The sequence below is a fragment of the Salvia miltiorrhiza genome, chromosome 1, assembly GCF_028751815.1.
Source record: "Salvia miltiorrhiza cultivar Shanhuang (shh) chromosome 1, IMPLAD_Smil_shh, whole genome shotgun sequence".
NCBI lineage: Eukaryota > Viridiplantae > Streptophyta > Magnoliopsida > Lamiales > Lamiaceae > Salvia > Salvia miltiorrhiza.
The window spans coordinates 9,967,458-9,977,006 of record NC_080387.1 but is presented as its reverse complement, the minus strand read 5'-3'; the positions used below and the strand labels follow the sequence as shown (position 1 = coordinate 9,977,006).

Sequence of the window (9,549 nt, the reverse complement as noted above, 5' to 3'; positions counted from 1 at the left end):
CCAGCAGTTGAAGAAGAATTTCTGGACGTGCTGCAACACAAGGATGATGTAATGCAAGGGTTGTAGTGTGTACTGCCTTGGGAAGAAAAGAAAGAGGGAAGTTTTCGATTTGGCTCCCGAAGAAGAGTTGTAAGGAAGTCGTTGGATGCGATGAGCGTTGTATGCTTATTAGGAGGGCCCGCAGCTGCAATTAAAGAGGATGTGTTATCACAGGCATTAAGGCAGCTGAAGCTTCAATCTGACTTTGGTTAAGGGTTTCTCTAAGTCGGGCTGGCGACTTTAAAACTAGCGCTGCATGGGAGGCAACCCATGTTCTTCTTAGTTTTCGCTTGTTTATGTTTTTCTTTGTGCTTTGTTTGATGTTTGTTTTAGTTGTGTTCTTGGTGTTTGATGCAGGTTCTGTGTTTTTGGGAGAGATATTTTGTGTGGAAAAGAAGAATGCAGGGCAATGTAGATTTCCAAGGGCTCAGCTCCTTCATTGATGTTCAGGGAAGTGTTCTCTTACACTTTTATTTCAAGCTGTGTTTTGTTCTAAGTGTGGAGGAGTTGAGAACCTTGGATTTATTGATTTTGGTAAATGCTGGGGAGTATTTTTGTACTTAATTGGTGGGTAAATGGTCCCCCTGCACTTGGCTTGATTCTTGGATGCATACTAATTATTATGAATTTATGGAAGTGATGGTTTTCGATGTAATTTTTGGGTTAGTGCCGATTGGTGGATATGCTAGTTTTTTATTATACATGTGTCTTGTTGGTGCAAATGAATTATGAGTTTTGTTGCAACACTTTTGTAAGCAAGTGAAACGTGATTTGTTCGGTAGATGCTAGAGGGAGTGTTGTCACTGTGATTGCCTACGATCTTATTTTTATGTGTGGAGTTGTATGAATTATGAAATATTTGACAGCTCTGAGTCTCTGCTCCTTTAGTATTTCTATGAGCATGAGAAACCACGTGAGAAGACTTTGGATTTCCTCCAAAAGATTTTACCTCATGAATTGTGGCTACACTGTTGAAATAATAGAATAACTTCTAAAGAGAACACAATATTGTGAAAAGAAAATAGTTGTTACATGACATATTGATTATAAAGGCGATCGCATTAGGGAATTCACTTCTAGCGGAGAATTGGGTCTGGCCGAATCTGTAACACCCCGCCTATTTATATTAAATTTAGAATTATTTTGAACTTAGATTAAGATGATTTATGCCGGAGAAATGAAAATGAGTTTATTCCAACAAAATTATTTTCAAAATCTTTTATAAAATTTAGTCTTTTGAATTTATGTGCATTGCATAAATTGAATTATATGAATGTGATTAATTCTATATGCTAATATTATTTTTAATACTACATGATTTAATTTAAGTCTAAGTTAGGCTTTAATTATTTTGAATGTGTTGAGCCTCGACAAATATTATTTTGGGCCCTAGTCTTAATTAAGCCTTCCTTGTTAATAATTAAGCCCAAAAAGAGAAGCCCAACCCACGCTTCCTAGCTGCCAAGTACAGCACCTCCATTTTTACTCCTTCACCCATCTTAACCATGCGCCCACTCTTTTGCACGCTTCCTACCATTTTTGACTCCTTCACCCATGCTTCCTATCAGCCACCCCACTCCATCTCATGTCAACCCAATCAACTTCAAAAGTCAAGATTTAGTCATGCTTGGCAGCCACCAACTCCCCTAATTTCAGCCCTCAAATATCTCTGCATAATTGAAGGAAACCCATCCTTTGCACTTTCACTAGCAACTCAAATATCCTTCAAATTACTCTCTCGTTCCAGCCTATCCATGGAGTTTCAAGTATACAACAAGAGACCACCATTCAAAGAACTCTTCCCCTACACAGACATCACAAGGTGTTTACCTCAATTTACTTTGCCTCTGTTTCAAGCACACACAGCTATCTCGTTTGTACAGAACACCAACCAAGATTTCAATATTTTCATAACAAATTCACAAGCATGACAAATTATTTACATAAATGCATACAATCTGTATACATGTTTATTCATAGTCTGTGCATATATTTATAAATGAAAGCATGATTCATTGAAAGGAAAAGAAAAGAAAAGATCTTTATGAAAGAAGAGTCTTGAAGCTTTAACTTTTCGAACTTGCTGTGTCGAGGCTTGGTCGAGGCTTGACTGTTGTGTATGTGTGTCCTGTTGAGTATGTGCGGTATGTGTGTGAGTCGGTGGAGGGGCGGCGAAGTGGCGGCTTCCGCTGCTGCTCGCCGGAAACAGAGGGAGATGGACTGAGCTGGGGTTGCAGAGGGCTGGACTAGAGGTCAGGGGGCGGCGGTCAGCGGCGGTCCTCGCTGCTGTCGGCCGGAGGGAGCAGAGGGTAGGGGGATGGGCGACTGCTTCGATAGGATCAGCGGAGGGAGGCAGAGCTCGGCGGCCATGGATGCTGTCGCTCGGCCACGGCTGGAGAGAGAGAGCTGGTCTGGCTAGGATGAGTCTTGTCGAGATCAGGACGGCGGCAGACATGGGCTGTTGTCGCCGAGAGAGAGACCGAGGGAGGGCGGCGGCGTCTGTCGTGGCCAAGGGGGAGAGGGAGAACAGAGGCTGTTTCTGCCGGGTTCGGTGAACAGAGGGGAGAACGGCTGCGGCCGGAACTAGAGAAGAGAGATGAGGATCGGAGATCTGAGTGGAGAACGGCGGCGGTCTGGGCTGTTGTCGCCGGGAGTCTGCTAGATGGAGGGAGGCGGTGGCGTCTCTCCGTCGCTAAAGAGGAGAGAGATAGACGGGTGGCTAGGAAGAGGGAAAACGAGGGAGAAGAAGATGGGGGAGAGGGAGAGGGCCGGTCATCGGCTTCTCGCCGGAGGAGGAGCCGCGGCGGCGGAATTTCGAGGGAGAAGGGGCGGATATGGCGGAACCGAGGGAGAAAGAGAAAAGCTATGTGCGTGTGAGTGAGCGGCTGAAAGGGGGGGAGAAAAGGGCTTGAAGGCTAGGTGTTGGGCTTTGAGGCTTGGGCCAATTGGGCCGATTTTTTTCATTTTTTTTATTTCAGTTGGGCTTCTTATTTGGGCCGGTTTTCTTTTGATTTAATTTATCAGCTGGGCCTTTATTTTAATTGCTTGGGCTGTAAAATTTTAAGAACTAGCCCTACATTTAATTATTTTGGGTAGTCCATAATTTAATTAATTTGACTATAATTAGTTTGATTAATTATTTTAAAGATGATTTGCATAAAAATATTAATATTATTATGTGCATATTTTAAGTTATTACTTATTATATGCTAAGCATGACATGCATTTGCATATGCATTTTGCAATAAAAGTATTTATGATTTAATTGGTTTTAATTATAATTCCAATTTTTAAAGAAAATCGAGTAAGAATATTGTTGGTGTTCTTAACTCAAGAGAAATGTTTTCAATTATTTATTCATTAAATTTTGAAAACCCGGCTAAGTGAATCATAGAATATTAAGCACTTCACCATGAATTAAGTTAGCTTCACGAGACCTATTAAGAATAGAATTTCTTGTAGGCTTTGTGACCAGGGGGATTAGCGCTGCTTTCCCAAGACAGGTTTATATGTGATTATGATCTTCAGGCTTTGCCTAACCAGGTGGGCTTACTTTCCAAATGTACAAAGTATGATTGAGTTATTAAGCTCCAAATGTTTCAATGAAATGCAAATTGTTTATTTAATGTAATGAAAACTGTTTATCCAATAAAATGTTTATGTGCACTCTGCTCTGTTTAAGGCTCGCAACAATGAATCGATCGAGGTTCTCTCTTGACCTAACACGTTATTTGAGAATTGTGTACACCTATTAGCTGACTCGGTGGGTTGATCTCCATTCGGGCACTAATCATGTATGTATGAGGCGTTATAAGGGTGCTCGACGGGATGTGTTCCGGAGCATTGGGTCCCAAATGGGAACTTGACTGGGTTACGCCCTCAGTTCAAGTAATAAGGAGAAATGGATCCGTCGGTGGCTAAAAGGTCCGGGATCACAGCGAGTAACGGAAAGGGAGTGTGACATGTGCGCACAAATGAAAGAAAATATTTTAACATGCTTAGAAGTTATTTCATTTTAAAACCTTCTAAGTTATGTAAATTATGATTGGATAAACTGTCTTTACGAAAATATGAAATGTTTATGAAAATGCATGCCCACTGAGTACATTAGTACTTAGCCCAAAAATACTTTCAAATGTTTTCAGGTTGGCTGGCCGGTGCTGACGGGACTGAGCTGAGGCTAGGGTTCAACTTCCTTTTAAGACTTCCGCTGTAGCAGTAAATAATATTTTGTCTTTTGTTTTCTCAACTTAAGACTTTCATATCAGATTTAGAATGACATCTATGATTGAGCCTAAGCACTTAACTCCTAGTTTTATGCTAATGAATTTTGGTTATCAGAAGCATGAAACAAAACTTGTGATCCAAAGGGGCCTAGCCCGACTCGTTATCTTATTATTCGAGTCTTAACAAGGTTGTTCCTTGTTTATTTCTATGAATTAGTTGCACCTCGATTATATTTATTCATTCAAGAATTGGGGTGTGACAGAATATTTATTCATTCAAGAATTGGGGTGTGACAGAATGGTATCAGAGCATAAGTTTTCTTTCATGTCTCTGATAACCATAAATTTTGATGTCGAGTCTAGAATAGTATCTCTAGACTTCTAAGAATGTCATTAGCCCTCGGCTCGCCGTCACACTGCCGCAACAAAGGTACGATAATAGTTTCAAAAATATAAATATATGTATTTCAGATGTTATGAAAGTTTTCAAGAAAATGTGCGCCTTATGTTTACGATGCTATGTGAATGCTTTTTGTCGTGTTTGGGACTACCTGAACCCATAACAACTCAATGAATGTATTTCGTGTTTGGGACAACCCGAGCCCTTAACGAATCAATGTATGTATGTATGTATGGTCGAGTTAGATTCCTTGAATCTTTCCGGCATAAGCAAAGTTTTTCATGAAAGAGACATTTAATGTCCATATGACTCAAAATTTCAAAGAAAGCAAATATATGTATGTATGTATGTATGAATGAATGAATGATGAGAAAGCTTTATGTTATCATTTTAGGTTCACTGCCTATATGATTAGAATGATGAGTTCTTTTACAAATCGTTTGAGAACCACCCAAAAATGCCTTACGAATGTTAGTTGTGATAGCACCGCTAGAACGACATAAAATGGACCTATATGATACCAAAGATTTATGATTGAAGTACTTAGAAGTAAGTGCTTTAAGTTAGAAGTTGACTTAGAGCTTTATAAGAGATAAGAAGTTGACATGATTGGGGGCGAAGCTCCCATTTGACTGAGTAATTCGTTGTGCTGGGTCTGGCCAGCCCACATGACTAAGATCTCGGTGATTGTCAATTAAGATTTTTGACCTTGAGTAGAGCGTCATTCCAATGTATAGACTCTCACTATGTAGTTGCCACAATAAGATTTTTCTTCCATCACAATAAGCACAATATTATTAGAATGAGTTCGTTTGTCAACAGTTCTCGAGACTATAGACATGGTGTTCTCACAATTAGAAAGATGCGATAACAATCAAGCTATGTAGCCGCACTGATAGTGAAGTCTAGTATCCAAACGAGATGACCCAGATATGCAATTTCGAGGACGAAATTTTTATAAGGAGGGAGGAATGTAACACCCCGCCTATTTATATTAAATTTAGAATTATTTTGAACTTAGATTAAGATGATTTATGCCGGAGAAATGAAAATGAGTTTATTCCAACAAAATTATTTTCAAAAGCTTTTATAAAATTTAGTCTTTTGAATTTATGTGCATTGCATAAATTGAATTATATGAATGTGATTAATTCTATATGCTAATATTATTTTTAATACTACATGATTTAATTTAAGTCTAAGTTAGGCTTTAATTATTTTGAATGTGTTGAGCCTCGACAAATATTATTTTGGGCCCTAGTCTTAATTAAGCCTTCCTTGTTAATAATTAAGCCCAAAAAGAGAAGCCCAACCCACGCTTCCTAGCTGCCAAGTACAGCACCTCCATTTTTACTCCTTCACCCATCTTAACCATGCGCCCACTCTTTTGCACGCTTCCTACCATTTTTGACTCCTTCACCCATGCTTCCTATCAGCCACCCCACTCCATCTCATGTCAACCCAATCAACTTCAAAAGTCAAGATTTAGTCATGCTTGGCAGCCACCAACTCCCCTAATTTCAGCCCTCAAATATCTCTGCATAATTGAAGGAAACCCATCCTTTGCACTTTCACTAGCAACTCAAATATCCTTCAAATTACTCTCTCGTTCCAGCCTATCCATGGAGTTTCAAGTATACAACAAGAGACCACCATTCAAAGAACTCTTCCCCTACACAGACATCACAAGGTGTTTACCTCAATTTACTTTGCCTCTGTTTCAAGCACACACAGCTATCTCGTTTGTACAGAACACCAACCAAGATTTCAATATTTTCATAACAAATTCACAAGCATGACAAATTATTTACATAAATGCATACAATCTGTATACATGTTTATTCATAGTCTGTGCATATATTTATAAATGAAAGCATGATTCATTGAAAGGAAAAGAAAAGAAAAGATCTTTATGAAAGAAGAGTCTTGAAGCTTTAACTTTTCGAACTTGCTGTGTCGAGGCTTGGTCGAGGCTTGACTGTTGTGTATGTGTGTCCTGTTGAGTATGTGCGGTATGTGTGTGAGTCGGTGGAGGGGCGGCGAAGTGGCGGCTTCCGCTGCTGCTCGCCGGAAACAGAGGGAGATGGACTGAGCTGGGGTTGCAGAGGGCTGGACTAGAGGTCAGGGGGCGGCGGTCAGCGGCGGTCCTCGCTGCTGTCGGCCGGAGGGAGCAGAGGGTAGGGGGATGGGCGACTGCTTCGATAGGATCAGCGGAGGGAGGCAGAGCTCGGCGGCCATGGCTGCTGTCGCTCGGCCACGGCTGGAGAGAGAGAGCTGGTCTGGCTAGGATGCGGCAGACATGGGCTGTTGTCGCCGAGAGAGAGACCGAGGGAGGGCGGCGGCGTCTGTCGTGGCCAAGGGGGAGAGGGAGAACAGAGGTTGTTTCCGCCGGGTTCGGTGAACAGAGGGGAGAACGGCTGCGGCCGGAACTAGAGAAGAGAGATGAGGATCGGAGATCTGAGTGGAGAACGGCGGCGGTCTGGGCTGCTGTCGCCGGGAGTCTGCTAGATGGAGGGAGGCGGTGGCGTCTCTCCGTCGCTAAAGAGGAGAGAGATAGACGGGTGGCTAGGAAGAGGGAAAACGAGGGAGAAGAAGATGGGGGAGAGGGAGAGGGCCGGTCATCGGCTTCTCGCCGGAGGAGGAGCCGCGGCGGCGGAATTTCGAGGGAGAAGGGGCGGATATGGTGGAACCGAGGGAGAAAGAGAAAAGCTATGTGCGTGTGAGTGAGCGGCTGAAAGGGGGGGAGAAAAGGGCTTGAAGGCTAGGTGTTGGGCTTTGAGGCTTGGGCCAATTGGGCCGATTTTTTTCATTTTTTTTATTTCAGTTGGGCTTCTTATTTGGGCCGGTTTTCTTTTGATTTAATTTATCAGCTGGGCCTTTATTTTAATTGCTTGGGCTGTAAAATTTTAAGAACTAGCCCTACATTTAATTATTTTGGGTAGTCCATAATTTAATTAATTTGACTATAATTAGTTTGATTAATTATTTTAAAGATGATTTGCATAAAAATATTAATATTATTATGTGCATATTTTAAGTTATTACTTATTATATGCTAAGCATGACATGCATTTGCATATGCATTTTGCAATAAAAGTATTTATGATTTAATTGGTTTTAATTATAATTCCAATTTTTAAAGAAAATCGAGTAAGAATATTGTTGGTGTTCTTAACTCAAGAGAAATGTTTTCAATTATTTATTCATTAAATTTTGAAAACTCGGCTAAGTGAATCATAGAATATTAAGCACTTCACCATGAATTAAGTTAGCTTCACGAGACCTATTAAGAATAGAATTTCTTGTAGGCTTTGTGACCAGGGGGATTAGCGCTGCTTTCCCAAGACAGGTTTATATGTGATTATGATCTTCAGGCTTTGCCTAACCAGGTGGGCTTACTTTCCAAATGTACAAAGTATGATTGAGTTATTAAGCTCCAAATATTTCAATGAAATGCAAATTGTTTATTTAATGTAATGAAAACTGTTTATCCAATAAAATGTTTATGTGCACTCTGCTCTGTTTAAGGCTCGCAACAATGAATCGATCGAGGTTCTCTCTTGACCTAACACGTTATTTGAGAATTGTGTACACCTATTAGCTGACTCGGTGGGTTGATCTCCATTCGGGCACTAATCATGTATGTATGAGGCGTTATAAGGGTGCTCGACGGGATGTGTTCCGGAGCATTGGGTCCCAAATGGGAACTTGACTGGGTTACGCCCTCAGTTCAAGTAAGAAGGAGAAATGGATCCGTCGGTGGCTAAAAGGTCCGGGATCACAGCGAGTAACGGAAAGGGAGTGTGACATGTGCGCACAAATGAAAGAAAATATTTTAACATGCTTAGAAGTTATTTCATTTTAAAACCTTCTAAGTTATGTAAATTATGATTGGATAAACTGTCTTTACGAAAATATGAAATGTTTATGAAAATGCATGCCCACTGAGTACATTAGTACTTAGCCCAAAAATACTTTCAAATGTTTTCAGGTTGGCTGGCCGGTGCTGACGGGACTGAGCTGAGGCTAGGGTTCAACTTCCTTTTAAGACTTCCGCTGTAGCAGTAAATAATATTTTGTCTTTTGTTTTCTCAACTTAAGACTTTCATATCAGATTTAGAATGACATCTATGATTGAGCCTAAGCACTTAACTCCTAGTTTTATGCTAATGAATTTTGGTTATCAGAAGCATGAAACAAAACTTGTGATCCAAAGGGGCCTAGCCCGACTCGTTATCTTATTATTCGAGTCTTAACAAGGTTGTTCCTTGTTTATTTCTATGAATTAGTTGCACCTCGATTATATTTATTCATTCAAGAATTGGGGTGTGACAGAATCATTTGTATTACAGTTTTGTTGCTTCTTAAACTTTAAGTTACTTGCATCATCTAAGAGACATGTGTTTATTGAAAATTTTGAATTGGCTTGTTGAATGTTTGGTTGGAAAATGAGCATCGTTGAACCATCTCTTTATTGGATTCATATGGATTTTGCTTGAGGACAAGCAAAACGCTAAGTGTGGGGAGGTTGTTTAGTCCTATTATGTGATGATTAGATGGGTGTTTAGGTGTGCTATGAGTTTATATTTTCGGTCTCGTTCACTCAATAATTGATTGATTTGAGCTTATGTGCTTATTTTGTTGTCTCACGATTGGATGCTCTAATTGAATAATTAGTGGAAAATTATAGAGTGCGAATTTGGCTAATTGGTCTTTAAACGAATTATAGCTCGTCTCGATAGGAGTTCGTAGGCAAAAATAGATTCAAAATCGGACTTGTAACGAGAAAGAACGGGCCGAAACAAAAACATCGCGTAGTGCAGTCTTCGGATGGCAACCCCGCTGGCGATGGCTCTTCCCCGCGGGCGCCCCGTTGCTCCCAGC

At 40.6% G+C, this 9,549-nt stretch overlaps 2 long non-coding RNA genes across 2 annotated transcripts; both read left to right on the top strand.

The window, feature by feature from the left end:
* Nucleotides 1-1,227: 1,227 nt before the first annotated feature.
* On the top strand, nt 1,228-4,529 carry LOC131006553 (uncharacterized). The gene is made up of 3 exons (XR_009095583.1): nt 1,228-1,861; nt 3,502-3,582; nt 4,185-4,529. It is a non-coding gene; the product is annotated as an uncharacterized LOC131006553 (long non-coding RNA).
* Nucleotides 4,530-5,467: 938 nt separating this feature from the next.
* Nucleotides 5,468-8,986, top strand: LOC131006545 (uncharacterized). The gene is made up of 3 exons (XR_009095576.1): nt 5,468-6,355; nt 7,974-8,054; nt 8,657-8,986. It is a non-coding gene; the product is annotated as an uncharacterized LOC131006545 (long non-coding RNA).
* Nucleotides 8,987-9,549: the final 563 nt, after the last annotated feature.